Below are 18,345 nucleotides of genomic sequence, written 5' to 3' on the forward strand. Positions count from 1 at the left end.
CTTAGTCTTCTCCTCTATCTCTCCAATGGAAAAGGATTAATTCGCTGTTCTCTTAAAATAAAGGTAACATGGAATGCAAATGATTTTTCTATAAATAAAAATCCTGAAGTAAGATTCTTTTCATTTCCATTTTCAAAAATGACAATTCAAAACCTTATCAAAAATTCCAGAGCAAGCAAAATAAATATTGTACCCAATTCCCTCTTTTTCCATATAGCTGAGTCTGCATTACATAGATATTTCAGTCCATACCCTTTCAAAAAAAAATTTCTGGGAAAAAAAAATCTGCATTTGGGGCCGTTAATGCTGATCCTTTGCATCTTAATTAATGGTTGCCCATGACCTAGAGCACCAAGTATTGCACTTCTGGCATTATTTGTAGTTGGCTGAGATTCCATTAATTGAAAAATTTTGCTGTTGCTAAAGAAAATGTGAAATGGAGTATTTATAACCATGGAACCTGATTTTTATTTACAGTCATCTGAAAGGAATTCTACCTCAATGACAAAGGTGCAGCATCTTCCCAAGTCAGGATGTCAGAAACACTTGACTCTCAAAGGTTATTTTAAGGCATTTATATATATTCATATATATGTACATATATATTTTTTCTTCATATGGAGAAAAATGCTAATTTTACAGAAATGTTCTGTATGGTGAGAAACATAAAGTTACAATAAAATCCATTAATCAAAGATGGCAGCGTAGGCAGACACAGCTCACCTTGTCACACAACCATATAAAACTTACAACTAAAATATGGAACAATCATCACTCAGAACCATCAGAAATCAAGTTGAATGGAAGTCTGACAATGACAAAATTAAAGAAACCACATCCATCCAGACTAGGAGGAGTGGCCCAGACGCAGAATGTGGAATGGGATGGTCCCTCACCCATGTGTGGTGGATAAAAATCAGGAGGGGTATCTGGGGAGCGAGGAGTCACAGCTTCATTCCAGAAGCCCTAGCCCAGGGTTCTAGTGCCAGGAAAATAAGTCCCTACAACTTCTGGCTACAAAAACCAGTGGGGATTGAGTTGGTGGAAGAAACTTCTGGAGCCCCAAGCAGTTCCTCTTAAAGAACCCACACATGGACTCACCTACTCAGACTCACTCCCTCTGAGCTCCAGTGCCAGGGTAGCAGCTTGAGAGGTCCCAGTAGTACACAGGGAAAAACTGAAGTGTCTGGGATCAAGGCAAACAGAGGCCATTGTCCCTTTTCTAAACCCTCCCTCCTCCACAGTTGGCAAGCTGGTGCCATATCTGAGACTCCATCAATCTGGCTAACACTTTTTGACCCCCCTTGGAGATCCCCAAAGAATCTATGCCACCCCAAACTGCTTTTCCATATGAATGGCTGGTCTTGGCTCACACTTCACAACTTCCTAAATCCTCTCAAGCAAGCAACAGCTGGCCTCAGTGAGACCCAGGCCTGGTACTAGCAGCAGCCAGCCTCGATGCACAGCTTACCTTGGCCTGGAAATCTCCAAACCCAGCACAAGTAGCAGCCATCTCAGATTGCTTTATAATTCAGGCAGGGTACCCTGGGCAAAACACAGGTGAGGTTTGAGATTGCCCTGCACAACCCAGGAAGCGCCAGGGCCAGCGCACCCAGTGGACAGCTTCGAACCATGTTGGAGCATCACTACCCTGCCCCTGCAGAGCTGATCCCCCATGGAGGGTGGAGGGTGGTGGTAACTGGTCACAGCCACTTATTGCAGCTGACGGGCCGGGGTAAATCCCTCCCATTGATCTGCCAATAGCAATCAAGGCTCAAGTACAAGAGGAGGGTATACTCAGCCCACTTGAAGGGTGCACCTTGAGCTTGGGTGATAGGGGAGGCTTTGCCACTGGACCCTACAGGACACCTACTACATTAGGCCATACTACCAAGACATGAAGTCAAAGCACCTCTACCTAATACATTGAAACACACATGGGGAGGCTGCCAGAATGAGGAGACAAAGAAACATGGCCCAGATGAAAGAACAGATCAAAACTCCACAAAAACCTAAACAAAATGGACATTAGCAATCTATCAGATACAAAGTTCAAAACACTGGTTATAAAGATGCTCAGGGAACTTAATGAGGACTTCAACAGCATAAAAAAGATCCAGTCAGAAATGAAGGATACACTAATTGAAATAAAGAACAATTTATAAGAAAACATCATTACAGTGGATGAAGCCAAGAATCAAATCAATGATTTGAAACATAAGGAAGCAAAAAACAACCAATCAGAAAACAAGAAGGAAAAAGAATCCAAAAAAATGAAGATAGTATAAGCAGCCTCTGGGGCAACTTCAAGAGGTCCAACATTCACATCATAGGGGTGCCAGAAGGAGAAGAGAAAGAGCAAGAAATTGGAAATCTATTTGAAAAAATAATGAAAGAAACTTTCCCTAATTTGGTGAAGGAAATAGACATGCAAGTCCAGGAAGCACAGAGAGTCCCAAACAAGATGGATGCAAAGAGGACCACTCCAAGACACATCATAATTAAAATGCCAAAGGTTAAAGCTAAAGAGAAAATCTTAAAAGCAGCTAGAGAAAAGAAGTTAATTACCTAAAGGGAGTTCCCATGAGACTGTCAACTGATTTATCAAAAGAAACTGCACACTAGAAGGGATTGGCAAGAAGTATTCAAAGTCATGAAAAGCAGGGACCTACAGCCAAGACTGCTCTAACCAGCAAAGCTATCATTTAAAATCGAAAGGGCGGATAACAAGCTTCCCAGACAAGAAAAAAACTGAAGGAGTTCATCATCACCAAACCATTATTATATGAAATGTGAAAGGGACTTATTTAAGAAAAAGAAGATCAAAACTATGATGGCAAAACATACATATCTATCGACAATTGAACCTAAAAAACAAACTAAGCAAACAAGAACAACAGAGACAGAATCATGGATACAGAGAGTGTTTTGATGGTTGCTAGATGGGAGGGGGTTGTGGGGGAATGAGGGAAAAGGTGAAGGGGTTAAGAAGTGCAAATAGGTAGTTACAGAGTAGCCATGGGAATGTAAAGTACAGCATAGGAAATGGAGTAGCTAAAGAACTTATATGAATGACCCATAGACATGTAGCCATGAACAATGGTGGAGGGATTGCCTGAGGGAGTGGGGGTGCTGGGTGGAGGGGTGCAAAGGGGGAAATCAGGGCAACTGTAATAGAATAATTAATAAAATATAAGTTTTAAAAGGTCTATTAATCAATTGTTAATACAACAATAATTCCTAATTCTCTAAGTGGAACTATGGCTGTGTTTGACAGTAATTTATAGGACTAAATTATATTGTGGCTTAGTTTTAATATCCAGAGAAACTCATTTCATAATTGGTAGGTGTGCAAACATACTGGCACTTCAGGTTCTTATTTTATTAGGAAAAATACTTTAGGAAATTCTCTTTCCCTGCCAGCTGAAATTACAGAGCAAGTCAATGGCATGCTTAAGTTCTGTGGGAAGATATAATGTTTTCTTCTTTAAAGAAAAGTAATATGTAGAAGACAAAGACTTTTCTGTTTTTTGTTTTTCAAGTAAGCTTCCTTTTATGATATTTTGACTTAATGTTTTTTACTAGTGTTCACTGACCCAAAGACTACTGATTGTTATAGGTGCTATCGGTGCACTACGTAAGATGCGCTCTCGGTAAGCAATGATACCAAAAGCAAGACTAGCTACTATTTACTGCCTGCTTCTATGATAATGCGGTAAGTGTTTTACGTCGGGTATCATCATATTCAATTTTGATAACAAACCAATGGAGGCTTAACTCAACGGTCTCAGCTGGCCTGGCCAGGCCCATCTGGGGAATTTCAAACAGGACAGCCAAGGGCAGCCTACTCCTAAGTCATTGTCATTTTCCAGACTTGCACAGTTTGTAGCCCCATAGAGGGTCTGAGAAATGTGGCAACCAGTTTCAGCAATACAGGAACAAACAACTACAGGAATGATGAAGAGAATAGTTGTCTTAATAATGGCAGTGATCATTGATGGGATATTTGCAATTTTCTGTCTCCAGCGGATTGCAAAACTATTTTGGATACTTTTTCTTCAGATTTTTTTTTTTCATAAAGCTACTGAGATAACAGGGAAAATCCCAGAAAGATTTATTTCATCTCATTTTTCTAGCAGATTATCAACTGCTTTCCACTATGGATCTTCACTAACACAGGCATTAGGGTTTACATTCATAGATGGGGGAAATGGGAATCCTAAAAAGACAATAAAGCTGAAAAGTTGGTAGCATATTAAAATGAGAACTGAAAACTCACTATCATCAAAATTTTTCATTTTTACATATGTACATAACAGAAATACTCTTTCTATTAAAAAGTATATTTTGTAGCTTTAAATAATCAAAAGGCCATATACTGGCCTATTTAAAAAGTAGCGTCTGAACGTTCTGATTTTCTACCATGGAGCTGATTAATAAATGAGCAGCACTTGATCTGATGACTGTAGAACATGAAGGAACAATGCACAATTATTTTAAACAACTGCCGTGGGCCTGAGCTTTCCAGGGGCCGTCCCCGTGTTCCGGTGCCCCGTTGTTCGTAATTACACGTGTGAGTTGTGACACTGCAGTTGCTACGTTGGAAATTGAACTTCTTTGACAACGGCAGTAAAACTTGACAGAAGATGAATGTGACTTTTTTTACATCCCTTCTTCTTCTTTCACTTATTTAAACATGTATTAATTAACTTGTTCTGGCAAGTATTTAGTAAACATTGAACAAGGACATTTCTGTAGTGCCATAATTAAAATTCCCTTTTAAAATGCTTTGCATGATATTTTATGTGCAATTTGACTCAAGTAAACAGAGGTTCTAATTAAAGTTTTTAAAGGAAGGCAATCAAAATAGATAAACCATCCAGCAACCCATTTGAGCACATTGTCTTCCTGTCTAGCGTGAGTTTGATTTGATGGTCAGTTAACTTCAGCCTGAGTTAGTCACGATGCCCCCACCTTCACGGGCCCCCTTCTGCTTTCATCAGTCTCAAGAGAATAAACCTCTCCAGGTGCCGCACCCCTTCGAGTTGTTATATAACACTTACTCCATTACATTTCTTCTAAATTATTATACCAGGATATTATAAGAAGCATCTATTTTAGGGTGTAAATTCCCTGCAAATGAAGTGTTACATAGAACACATGGAATGAATGAAGCTATCCAAATAGTAAGTGGGGCTTTGACTTTTTTTTCCCCATCATAACGTGGTGGAAAGGGTAACGTCTGTGTAAATAGTGCTCTACTTTTCGGTGAGAATAGCCATGTAGCTTTTCAATATTACCGACAAAGGTCCAACTGGATTGTTATCCATTTTGTCATATTTTGCGTGTGCCTGTATGCGCACGGGGAACGGTGCAGAGAGGTAGAATTCATTTTGTGTGTCAGGCATTGATTGACTGAAGGGAAAAGTATTTTAAGGGAAGCTTCAAACTCCCCATCCTTAAATTATTCATACTTTCTTCCTTTTAGTGAGACCGTAAACAACTCCAAAAAGCAAAGCTTCAAATACAAGAATTGTTGGTCATTAATAAGTGATTTAATGACTGTCAGGATCATTGATATCTCTAATGATCTTTTTTAATTAATGGGGATTAAAACAGTTTCCTCCCAATAGCTTTCTTCACTCCTGTGTGTTCTGTACTTGAGCCGGCCGGAGGTGAGAACAGAAATTCATGCCTTGTGGCCCCCAACTGTAGAATTGGGGCCTGCCCTCCTAAGGTAGCAACCACTTCTGCATTTATAAAAGTAAAAGCAAAATAAAGTGTAGCCCCAACTCCAGGGAGAGTCTGCCTAGTGCTGGGGTTTACTTAGCAAGCCCGCTGGGCTCTCAAAATAAGCTACCTTTCCAGCCTGGCATGTTTTATTTTAGTAGGAAAGGTGATGTTTTGGTTTCCATCTAATGCTCCTTTGTTTTATTTCTTAATTTCTTCGGTGTTTGGAAGAGAAAGAGGAAGGCTGTTTTTATCAGGTGTCTCCACAAGAGGAAATTGAAGCCCCAAGTACCAGGTCACCTGCCAACTTCTCAAGACTAATAAGTATTTATGCTGGGATACAAATGGGAGAACTGGCTCTGTGCTTCCAGCCACAGTGCGGTTCTGTCCTGGGCCTTAGCTCGCCAGCCCTGATTTCACATGTGCGAAACAAAAGCCCAGAGATGCGGAGCAGCCTGCCTGAGATAACAAGGGCAGTGAGAAAGAGTAAGACCTCAAACCAGCTCTTCTAAATGCCACTATAACAACTTCGACAGTTGTTGTGCTTGCATTTATTCTACATTTCCATGCCTTCTCAAAGCAAACATTCAAAAGAACGGGGCCTTTTCTTAATGACGCAGGGCCGTCATTATAAATATTCATGTGCTGGATTTCCTCCAGTGCTGTGCGGGATTGATATGTCCACTCGTACAGTCATTAGTCATATCATCACTAATTCATGTGTTTAATCAGTCTTACATTCAGTCACTCACGCATTCATCCACGCACTCACTTATTTGACAAATGTTTATCTGGTGTCACTATGTGCAGGCACGGTTCTTGGCATGGAAACATAGCACGTCGCCACTCTGGGAGGCCGGCCCCAACTCGATCCATTCTGTCCTTGGTTCTTCCGCCTGTCGTCTTCCAGCCACCCCCTCCCACTAATGTCGGTACTCCCGCCTCCAGCTCTCCTTACCTCATCCCTCGAATTTGCTGAGGATTTAGAAACCTGATGATAAATTTGTTCAAATTTTGTCTGAAACGAGAGTAAATAAAACCTAGATGCTGTTTCCATGAGTGAAATACAAATGAGGTAGTGAATGTCCTGGTTAAAAAGGAGCCTCTAGATTAGCTGGCTTTCATCCAAGCTCTGCCAACCACTAGCTGTGCATCCTTGGGCAAAGTATGCAGTCCCTCTAAGCCTGTGTTTCTCCTCTCTGAAGTGGAACCTAAGAATGATGGTCTGCATCTCAAGGGATTGTTGCTTAAGATTTCCATGCTTACAGAGGAGCATTTAGCCCATCACCTAGCACAGAGCAAACATTTGCTATTCTTATCTTGCTTTTATGCTTTGTGAGAACCATGTTTACTTCTCAGAGACCTGTACTGTTGTTATATTTTAGGGAGCTGTGAGGACTCAGTTCTAAGGTCACAGCTATATTGAGCACTTACCGCGGGCAGCAGCCTGGCCTGTGACTCCTCAGAGCGGACTCAGAGTGAGAACTCTAGAGGCTGCTGCCAGGGCTAGCATCTGGCTTCATCCCGCACTCATTACATGACCTTGGACAAGTTACTCTGCCTCTCTGAGCTTCAGTTTCTCATCCGCAGAAATTTTAACAATACTATCCACCTCCCAGGGTTGTCGTGAGAATTAAGTGAAAACATGTTTGTGATGTACTTAGCACAGTGCTAGTACATAGCAAGTTCAGGGATGGAACATAGAAAATTTAACTAGTATTATTATTTACGAGTTAGACTTCGTGTCATTGTTCAGAGGCGTTATATCAGCAAAAGTAAATACAGCTCTACCCCTCCTAAGACTTTACACAAGTATGAGCCTTTAAAAATCATCTGCGGTGTGCCAAGTTTCACAGTGACTTAATGGTAAATCTAGCCATGTGATTCATTTTGCAGTTTAATAAAGTTAAATCTATTTAAACTCATACTCACTAAGGTGCCCTTGCCTCCTGCTGTCCCATAGCCCCCAGCCAGTACTCTCAGGCTGCCCTCTCATTGATCAATTGGAGGAAGAATAAACTCATAGAAACCATTCACACTAATGTGCAAGCGGGTTTTAACATCTCACAGGCTTGTTCGAGCTTCTTTGTCTTAAATGGCTATGCGTCCAAAAGAATTAATGTAGCTGCCAGAGAGCCTAACTTACAAGCAGGGAGTAATGTGAAACCAAGTCTTTCATACATTTCTGCAATTCAGACATATAGCTTGTTACAGAAATGTTTAAAATTCATGCCATGAATAGCTAATGTATAAAATGCTTTCTCTCTCTCTCTCTCTCTTTTTTTTTTTTTTTTGGTCTCATGAGTAAATCTTTTGGGAAAAGACAGCAAGCCAGACAGTGTGGGTAAAGAAAGGAATGAAGGAAGCGGCTTAAGAAAACTACAGTGAGAGTGAGATGGCAAACGGGAAGGAACGACAAGGAAACGCAAGGGAGGGGGCACTGTCAATAGGATCAGTAGGGAAGGGCTCCATCCACTCTAGGAATACAATTTGCCAGAGCTTCTGAGTTAATCCAGAAACAGGCATGTAACGATCTTGCAAAATTAGCGACTGATTTCAGTGTTTTGATCTACTAGGCAAAATAAGAAATGCACAAGAGGCAAACTGGCTTTATAATGGCCCGTGTGTGTCCTCCCCTAAGACGTTTCTGACAGGTTAGGGAGTTGTGGCCAACTTAATAGCTCACACATCACATGAATCCATTCATCTTGTCCTCACAGCCAACCTCTGAGGTAGGCACTATCAGTATCATCCCGTTTTGTAGATAAAGAAATTGAACCATACGTCAGCCCCCTACTTGCCCAGCCGGGATTGGGCAGGATTGAGCTTCTATCCTCGACTCACAGAGGGCCAGAGTCTGTTCTTAACCGTATATCTTGTCTCCGGGTAAAATAGTTTAGACTTTTCCCCTCATATGGAAAGAAAACTTTGTCTATATCCTCTGGTTCAAGTTTTTGGGGTTTTTTTTTAGTCCCAAGTGAGTATTTCAAATCCACAAATATTCCTTGAGCTTCAACTACACATAAAACGCCATTTTATGTGCCGTAACACATTTTACTTTGTCTTCATTAATGCAATGCGTGGAATACGATTTTAGAATGAGGGTAATACTGTTGAATAGCTTCATTTGGAAATACATCAGTTTGCAAACAGATTCACAAATTATCCACAAATATAAACATTTACAAAAAAAATCAAGCCTCACTGGATGCCTGTGCCATAATGATTCACTGGCACCAGAGAAATGCGACGTGACGAGAGATGCCAAAGCTGTTTGACACATTTCAGTGGAGTTCATTACACACACGGAACAGAACCAATTTTACTCAACAGTGACTTTGACATTTACAGAAAAATGAAATGGAGGTTTAGAAATGAAGACTTCATGGGAAATCTCTACCAAAAATTGTAAATTAATTCTACCCTTATGTCACCACATCTAGAAGATCAGCCATGTTCTGGAGACTTGTTTTTACTTACACCAGGTGGCAACCTGTTCAAAACAAAGTTTCTTAGGTGATCAGAAAATTGATCTGGAACTAACTTAATTGCCTGTAAAATTCTTCTTTCATGGGAACATATATATTATTAAAGGCTGGCTTGTAGATAGACGGATCCTTTGGCATCATTCTGTTTAACTCATCCTGGTATCACAGTTCGGTTTCTTTAATTTGCTGGGTTCTAATGGAGTAAATACCTTCCTCACCGCATCGCACCCAAAGGCAGCGTGGGACTGGAGAGATTTCAGGCTCAGAGTTGGAATCCCAACAGGGTCTAGAGAAATGTTAAATAGTTGTAAATAACAAGCTGTTTTCTCTATCACTAATGAGATAATATGAGAAAAAATACCAAAGCTTAATTTAGGACTTCCAAGACATATGCTAAAAGCATTGCTAATGGATTATGCCAATGATTTGGAATGACTTAATGAGCAGACAGGTTTTTCTGAAATGTTTTCTGTAGGCAGCATCAGGCAGCATCATGCAAAATACTATGCTGTAGTATTTACAAACAACATTTTTTGGGGGAATCATTTCATAACAGATTTTAAAACATTCTCTATGGTAAATGGTTAAACTATATGAATAACATTGCTTTACTGAATGTTTACTGTTCTTTCAATGCCAGAGTTAAGGCTCTGCATACCAAAGAATGAACCTGCTGGCTTTAATCTGTGAGCCCAGATAGCACTATAGTAATATTGCGCTGATTAGAATTAATCAAGAACGAATGCACGCTAAGTCTGAATTCTACAACTTTAAAGTAATTATAGCTTTTGAATCTAATATTTACTTATTTGTTTGTCTGTAAATAGTATAATAGAATCAGTATCTCAAAACCATATAACACAGTGACTCATTCAGACTGTTATCAAACATATGTCACTAGAGAAGCAATTCAATCAATAGAGAAGTTTTCTAATTAGCATATTAATTATTTGCAAATAAAAGGTGATTCCAAAATACTTTAGGTAACTTGAAGATGTTGTAGTTTGTCTTCTCATTTTATTTATCTCTGTGAGATATTTTTGCATTATTATTTTCCAAAAATCTAGGGGAAAAGGTTTTGCTTCTCAAAGGAAAACTTCAGTCCAGCTTCTGCATTAATTATAACATATTCTAAATAGGTAGGACCTGAATTAATCAGGCCCAGGCTCCTCCTAAATGGAATGCATTAAATAAAAGTTGGATTTCACCATATACTCTTATTTTTTAATATAAAAATAATACAATATGAATTATGTAATAAACACTGTAGAAGGAATAAAAGTGGGAAAATAATTTGTTAGGGATTTGCTATTTAGGTTTTCAGAAGTGTTCTAATTTAGTGAGATCACACTGAATAAAGAAACCCTTGGGGACAGGACCAGGGGGTTAGCCTGGGATGAGCTGCTGCTGCCGCCGCTCATTGCTCCCTGGCTGCAGGCCTCATGGGTCCCTTAGGGTTTAGGAGATGCATGCCTGTGGTGGGGAAGGGATGGGGATAGAGAAGAGAAAAATTAGTATGTGCTCCTGGGAGGGAGACAGTGTGTGACGTTGAGCATTTTTTATATATCTATTGGCCATCTGTATATCCTTTTTGGAGAAGTGTCTATTTGGTTCTTTGCCCATTTTTTAATTGGATTGTTTGTCTTCCTGGTATAAGTTGCGTAAGTTCTTTATACATTTTAGAAATTAACCCCTTATCAGATGTATCATTGGTGAATATGTTCTCCTATACAGTGGGTTCCTTTTTCATCTTGTTGATGGTTTCTTTAGCTGTGCAGAAGCTTTTTAATTTGATATAGTCCCATTTGTTTATTTTTTTCCTTTATTTCTCTTGCTCAAGGAGACATATCCACAAAAGAATTGCTACAAGAGGTGTCTGAAATTTTACTGCCTATATTTTCTTCTAGGATTTTATGGTTTTTAGACTTAAGTGTAAGTGACTTTACACTTAAAGTCGTTAAATGTAAAATGACTTCACACTTAAGTCATTTATCCTTAAACCCTTGAGTTTATCCTTGTGTGTGTTGTAAGTTGGTGGTCTAGTTTCATTTTTTCTGTATGTACCTGTCCAATTTTCCCAACAGCATTTATTGAAGAGACTGTCTTTACTCCATTGTATGCTATTGCCTCTCTTGTCAAATATTAATTGACTATAAAGACACGGGTTGATTTCTGGGCTCTGCGACCTGTTCCATTGATCTTTATGCCTGTTATTTTTTTAAAGATTTTATTTATTTATTATTAAAGAGAGGGGAAGAAAGAGGAAAAGAGAGGGAAAGAAACATCAACTATTTGCCTCTTGCATGCCCCTAACTGGGAAACGGGCTCAAAACCCAGGCATGTGCCCTGATCAAGGATCGAACTCGTAACCTTTTGGTTCACAGGCTGGCACTCAATCCACTGAGCCACACCACCCAGGTGTATGCCTGTTCTTATGATACACCCAGGCTATTTTGATTACAAAATAGCATAGTTTGATATCAGGTATTGTGATGCCTCTGACTTTGTTCTTCTTTCTCCGGATTGCTGAGGCTATTCAAGGTCTTTTCTGGTTCTATGTAAATTTTTGGAATATTTTTTCTAGATCTAAGAAATATGTCATTGGAATTTTAATAGAAATTGCATTGAATCTATAGATTGCTTTGGGTAGTATGGACATTTTAACAATGTTAATTCTTCCAATCCATGAACACGGTATATGCTTCCACTTATTTGTATCTTCCTCAATTTTTTCAATGTGTATAGTTTTTGGAATACAATTCTTTCACTTCCTTGGTTAAATTTTTCCTAGGTACCTTATTTTTTTGTTGCAGTAACAAATGGAATTGTTTTGTTAGTTTCTGTTTCTGTATCATTATTTGTGTATAAAAATACCACCGATTTCTGAATATTAATTTTGTATCCTGCTACTTTGCCAAATTTATTCATTAGATCTAGTAGGTTTTTGGTAGAGTCTTTAGGGTTTTTATATACAGTATCATGTCATCTGTAAATAATGACTGTTTTACTTCCTCCTTTCCAATTTGGATGCCTTCTACTTTTTCTTCTTGTCTGATTTCTGCGGCTAGGGCTTCTGGTACTATGTTGAACAAGAGTCATGAAAGTAGACATCCCTGTCTTGTTCCTGATGTTAGGGAAATGCCTTAGGTTTTTGCCCACTAAGTAAAATGTTGGCTGGAGGTTTTCACATGTGGCCTTTACTATGTTGAGGCATGATCCCTCTATTCCCCTTTGTTGAGAGTTTTTATCATAAATGGATGCTGGATTTTATTGAATGTTTTTCCTGTATCTATTGATATGATCATGTGATTTTTATGTTTCATTTTTATGTATCACATTTGATGATTTGAGACTATTGTACCAGTTTTGCATCCTTGGGATAAATCACACTTAATCATGGTGTATGATCTTTTTAATGTATTTCTGGATCCAGTTTGCTAATATTTTGTTGAGGATTTTAGCATCTATGTTTATCAGGGATATTGGCCTATAATTTTCTTTCTTTGTAGTATCTTCATCTGGTTTTGGAATTAGGATTATGCTGGCCTCATAGAAAGAACTTAAAAGCCTTTCTTCCTCTTGAACTTTTTGGAATAGTTTGAGGAGTATAGATATTAGTTCTTCTTTGAATGTTTGTAAAATTCTCCTATGAAGCCATCTGGCCCAGGACTTTTGTTTGCTGGGAGTTTTTTTATTATTATTATTATTACTTCAATTTCATTAGTTGTTATCGGTCTTTTGGGGTTTTCTAATTCTTTCTGATTGAGTTTTGGAAAATTGTATGTTCCTAAGAATTTGGCCATTTCACCCAGGTTGTCCAATTTATTTGGCATATAGTTGTTGATATTTTATTATAATCCTCTGTATTTCTGTGATGGTGGCTCTACTTCTCCTCTTTCACTTTTGATTTCATTTATTTTGGTCCTTTCTTTTTTTCTTGATAAGTTTGGTTAAGGAGTCATCAAACTTGTTTTATATCTTCAAAGAACCAGCTCTTGGTTTCATTGATCTTTTGTATTTTTTTTTTTAGTCTCCATGTCATTTATTTCTGACCTGATCTTATTATTTCCTTCCTTCTACTTATTCTGGGCTTTCATTGTTATTGTTTTTCTAGTTCTTTAAGGTGTAGGATTAGATTGTTTATTTGAGGGTTTTTTTTACTTCTTAAGGTAGGTCTGATATGTTATGAACTTCCTTCTCAGGACTGCTTTCTCTGTGCCCCATAGATTTTTGGGTGGCTGTGTGTTCATTTTCATTTGTTTCCAAGTAATTTTTTAACTTCTTCCTTAATCCCACTGATAACCCATTCATTGTTTCATAATATGCTATTTAGCCTACATGTGTTTGAATGTTTTTGAGTTTTATTTTTGTAGTTGATTTCCAGTTTCATGCCATTGTGATCCTCAAGGATACTTGATATGATTTCAAACTTCTTGAATTTGTTAAGGTTTATTTTGTGTCCTAACATGTGCTCTGTCTTTGAGAACATTCCATGTGCACTTGAGAAGAATGTATATTCTGCTGCTTTGGAATGGAACATTCTGTAAATATCCATTAAGCCCATATGACCTAGTGTGTCATTTAAGGTCACTGTTTCCTTGTCGATTTTTTGTCTGGATAATCTATCTATTGATGACAGTGGGGTGTTACAATCCCCTGCTATGACTGTATTGCTGTCTATCTCTCCCTTAAAGTCCATCAAGATTTTCTTTATATACAAGTAGTTAGGTGCTCCTATATTGGGCGTATATATGTTTACCAAGGTTATATCCTCTTGTTGGACTGATCCTTTTACTGTTATGTAGTGGCCTTCTCTCTTATTATAGCCTTTGTTTTGAAGTCTATTTTGTCAGTTATAAGTATTGCTACCCCAGCTCTTTTTCCGATTTCATTTCCATAAAAAAAATTTTCATTCTTTTACTTTTAGTCTGTGTGAGTTTTTTGTTCTGAGGTGGGTCTCTTGCAGACGGCTTATATTGTAAATGAGTCATGTTTTCTTACCCATTCAGCTCCCCTATGTCTTTTGATTGAAGCATTTAATCCATTTACATTTAAGGTTATTTTTGATAGGTACTTATTTATTGCCTTTTTCTTTATGCCTATGTTCCTCTCTTCTTCTTCTTCTTCTCTTTCTTCTTCTCCTTCTCCTCCTCCTCCTCCTTCTTATTCTACTTATTCTACTTATTCTCCTTCTCCTTCTCCTTCTCATTCTCCTTCTCCTTCTCCTTCTTCTTAAAGCAAACCCTTTAACATTTCTTGCAATACCGGTTTGGTGAATTTGGTGATAATTAACTCCTTTAGTTTTGTTTGTTTGTTTGGGGGGTTTTTTGTTTGTGTGTTTGGTTTTTGGGGGGTCTGGAAAGCTCTTTATTTCACTTTCAATTTTAAATGATATCATTGCCAGATAGAGTAATCATGTTTGCATGTCCTTGCTTTTCATTACTTTGAATACATCATGCCAATACCTTCTGGCTTGAAGTTTTTCTTTGAGAAATCAGCTGACAGTCTTATGGGAATTCCCTTGGAGTTAACTAACTGTATGTTGCTTGCTGGCTTTAAGAGTCTCTCTTTGTCTCTAAACTTTGACATTTTAATTATGATGTGCCTTGATGTGGATCTCTTCAGGTTTATCTTGATTGAGACTCTCTGTGCTTCCTGAACATCTATGACTTTTCCCTTCACCAGGTTAGAGAACTTCTCTGCCATCATTTCTTCAAATAGGTTCTCTATTAATTACTCACATGCTTCTCCTTCTGGTACCCCTATGATGCAGATGTTGTTACGTTTCATGTTGTCCCAAAGTTCCCTTAAACTATCCTCATTCTTTTGTTTTTTGCTCCTCTGATTGGGTGTTTTTTTTTCCTACCTTGTCTTCCAAATCACTCATATGATCCTCTGCTGCATCCAGCTGCGTTTTATTCCTTTCAGTGTATTCTTAATGTCAGATATGCTATTCTTTATTTCCAACTGGTCCTTTTTCATTTCTATGTTCTTTTCATGCTATTGTACAAGTTCTTACTAAGTTTCTTGAGCATCCTTACAACCATTACTTTCAACTCTATAGCTGATAAATTGCTTGTCTCTATTGCATTTAGCTCTGTCTCTGTAGTGTCCTTCTGTTCTTTCATTTGGGGCCTGTTTCTTTGTCTCCTCATTTTGTCCGTCCCTTTGTGCTTGTTTCTATGTATTAGATACATCTATGACTCCCAGTCTTCGCAGGGTGTAGGAAGTGTCCTGTGGGACCCAGTGGCACAGTCTCCTCGACCTCCTGAACTGATGCTCTAGGAATATCCCTTGTTTGGGTTTTGTGGACCCTCGCATTGTAATTGAGTGTTGATCGCTGTTGGCCCACCATTCATGCGTGGGCCCAGCCCTCCTGCTGGCTGATTGTGAGACCACTGTGTGCAAGCTGCCCTGTTGGTGCTGATCCAGAACAAAGAGGAAAAACAGAAAGAAAAATATATATAATAAGAAACAATAGTATATATACATATATAACATAAATAATATATAAAAATAAAATAAAATAGAAAATTAAAAATTAAAATTGAAAAAGAAAATGAAAACATACGAAAGCAGAAACAAAAAAAAGGAAATTAAAAAGCATAGAAAAAGAAAACAGAAAAGAAAATAAAAATATAGAGAAAAGCAAGAAGCAAACAATTTTAGAAAGCAAAAAATTTAAAAATTTGAAAACGAGAAAAATAGAATTCTCCTCTGCAGAGTTTGGTGGCTTCTGCGATCTCCCTTTGGATATAGTGTCTTTGAAGTTTGTTGGATCCTGCTCTGTTGTTGTCGGGTGCTGACCTCTTCTTGGCGTGTGTGTGCTGGGCCCCTAGGAAGGACTCGGCTCAGGCTAATGTCAGACACGCTGTTCATGCCTTGCCCTCAGCAACCTGCTCCAAGCTATAAGCGATCCACACTTAGTAGCTGCTTCTGCTGGACCTGGCTGCACCTGCGAAGGACCAAGCTGCTCTCCAAGTCTCACTTTTACCAGCACCAGGCCCAGGGCATGGGCCAGCAAACCTCCCAAGGCACCTGGGGTTGTGGTCTGCCTCCACCCACCCACCAACTGCCTGCTAGGCTCAGTCACTGAGAGAGGCCCTGGCAGATTGGAAAGAACGGAGCTAATGGATCTCTGGTAAAGAGGAGGTGCCTTTCAGGCTTCAGAGGAGGTGGTGAGTGTGTCCCCGCCTCAGAGCCACTGAATCTGTCCTGGATTTTGCCGTGATTTCAGCCGGCGGGTGGGCCCTGCGGAGCCCCCATGTGCAACTGCTGGAAGCGGGGAGGGCGTTTCTACCGATCTCCCATGGGGTGACAGCGCCAGTCAGGTTCGTGGGAGAGCGGAGAGAATAACCGCTCCCCACAGCCAATCACTACCCCCCCCAACCCTGTGAGTGTGCCCAGACTGTCCTGCCGCCCTGGCACGTAAGGCTGGCTTCTCTGGCGGGTGAGCTCACTGCCCGCAGGCTGTCACCGCGGGGAGGGGATCGCCCCGCCCAGAAAAGTTGTTTACTGCTGGTGTCTGAGAGTGACTCCGCACCAGGATGCGCCCCTGGTGGCTGCCCCCCTGCCCCCTCACACACACGCGACTCTCCCCAAAGCCGCAAGCCCCAGACTCTCCTCGGGAGACTCCAGTCCTCATCGCCCTCCACCAGAGCTGGGCAAGTGGCTGCAAATGCAGTTCATGCATTGTCCCTTTAAGAGGGCGCCTGTGCTGCCAGTGGGCGCCCCCTCTCCCTGCAGGACCAAACACCCTGCTTTTTTCCAGTGGGTGTGGGTGTCTCCTCCCGGCTCTGGGGCACGGGCCTGCACCCGGGCTTTGGTCCCACGCCTCTCGGGGAGCCTCCCACAGCTGAAACGGTGTCCGTGGGAGCAGAGCCAGCCCCTTTCACCTCTTCACCCTGCCAACCGTTCTCAGTGTGGCTTCCTTTACAGCTCCTCGGGGATAAATCTCCAATTCAGCCACTCTTCAGTTGGTCATTCCGGGTAATTTCTCCCCAATTTAGTTGAATTTCCAATAGGTTCTGGGAGGAGGGGAACACAAGATCCACCCACTCTGCCACCATCTTGGGAACTCGGACTATGTTCTCTTGTGAAGTTTGAATTATATAAGCATATGGACTGCCAGGCACATAACTTCTCGAAGTGCGCAATTATCGATGCTCGGAGCCTTGCCTGCTACCCATGAGTATCCTAGGACTCTCTACACATTACCAAAAAGAGGCTTCTGCAAAGATTTCAACTATTTTTCTGGATTAACCACCTTTGCATATCAAATTTTAGAAACTACAAACAATAACCTATAAGAAATGGAAAGTAATTAAAAAAAAAAACAGCTCCCAGCAAAAAGAAAATAAGAAGTAGGGATGTGGTCTAGTAAGTAATCTTTTAGCATGATGCTAAACTGTCATTAGGCAGTTTGAGTTTTATTTACTTTTACACAGTTCTTGATATTTCTAACTGATTTGCTCTTTCATGCCATGAGGGGATGGGGGCAAAAAGGTAAAATATCTACTCTGTTTTGCATTCTTTCTCCTTCTATTACCTGAACTTTTGGTTCTTTCCTGACTGAATGACCACGCCTGCTATTGTAAAATTAGGTGTCTGTATACGGCCTCACATCCTTGTCCTTTTGGCTTACTTCTTGATATCTTCAAATGAGCTAGCCCCTCTGATTACTACTTGCCACGACGTTCTACTGCATTTTGACTGCTCAAAAGCCGACACTTTCCTGCATTTCCCAAAGTTGTCTTCTGTACTCTGAACTTATGGTTAGTCTGCACCCGAAGCATCCTGGTTTTCTTTTCATCCGACATCGTGCTTGCAGTGTGCTTTTTTTGGTTTTTATTCCATGTTTTTAGATTAAGTAAAACCTACAATATGTATATTACTTATTTTAATGATATCAAATTCTTACCCAATATAACATCAGAATAATGTCAGACTGTTAATTACGTTTGTCCAGGACCATTTTGCAAGGACAAAATTACATAGTTGAAGCCAGTTTTAAATAAAGATGGTTTTTAAAACCTTAACATAGAAAAACAGAAAGGGGGGGAACCACATAGAGCCCATAAATAAGTCCATCCCCCAGTGAACTTCCCATCTGCCCGTACTCTTCTTC

At 39.8% G+C, this 18,345-nt stretch overlaps 1 protein-coding gene across 6 annotated transcripts in view; it reads left to right on the forward strand.

Annotated features, from left to right (window-relative positions):
- Nucleotides 1–18,345, forward strand: part of CDH6 (cadherin 6) — a 130,478-nt gene that overhangs the window by 55,941 nt on the left and 56,192 nt on the right. For 2 of the 6 annotated variants that reach the window (XM_045186353.2, XM_045186355.2), the window contains exon 2: nt 3,620–3,715. The exons of the other annotated variants lie outside the window; for them this stretch is intronic. The gene's annotated coding sequence lies outside the window, so the exon portion shown is untranslated. The remainder of the gene's footprint in view (nt 1–3,619; nt 3,716–18,345) is intronic. 6 annotated transcript variants of the gene reach the window in all.

Source organism: Desmodus rotundus, chromosome 1 (assembly GCF_022682495.2).
Source record: "Desmodus rotundus isolate HL8 chromosome 1, HLdesRot8A.1, whole genome shotgun sequence".
Lineage (NCBI taxonomy): Eukaryota > Metazoa > Chordata > Mammalia > Chiroptera > Phyllostomidae > Desmodus > Desmodus rotundus.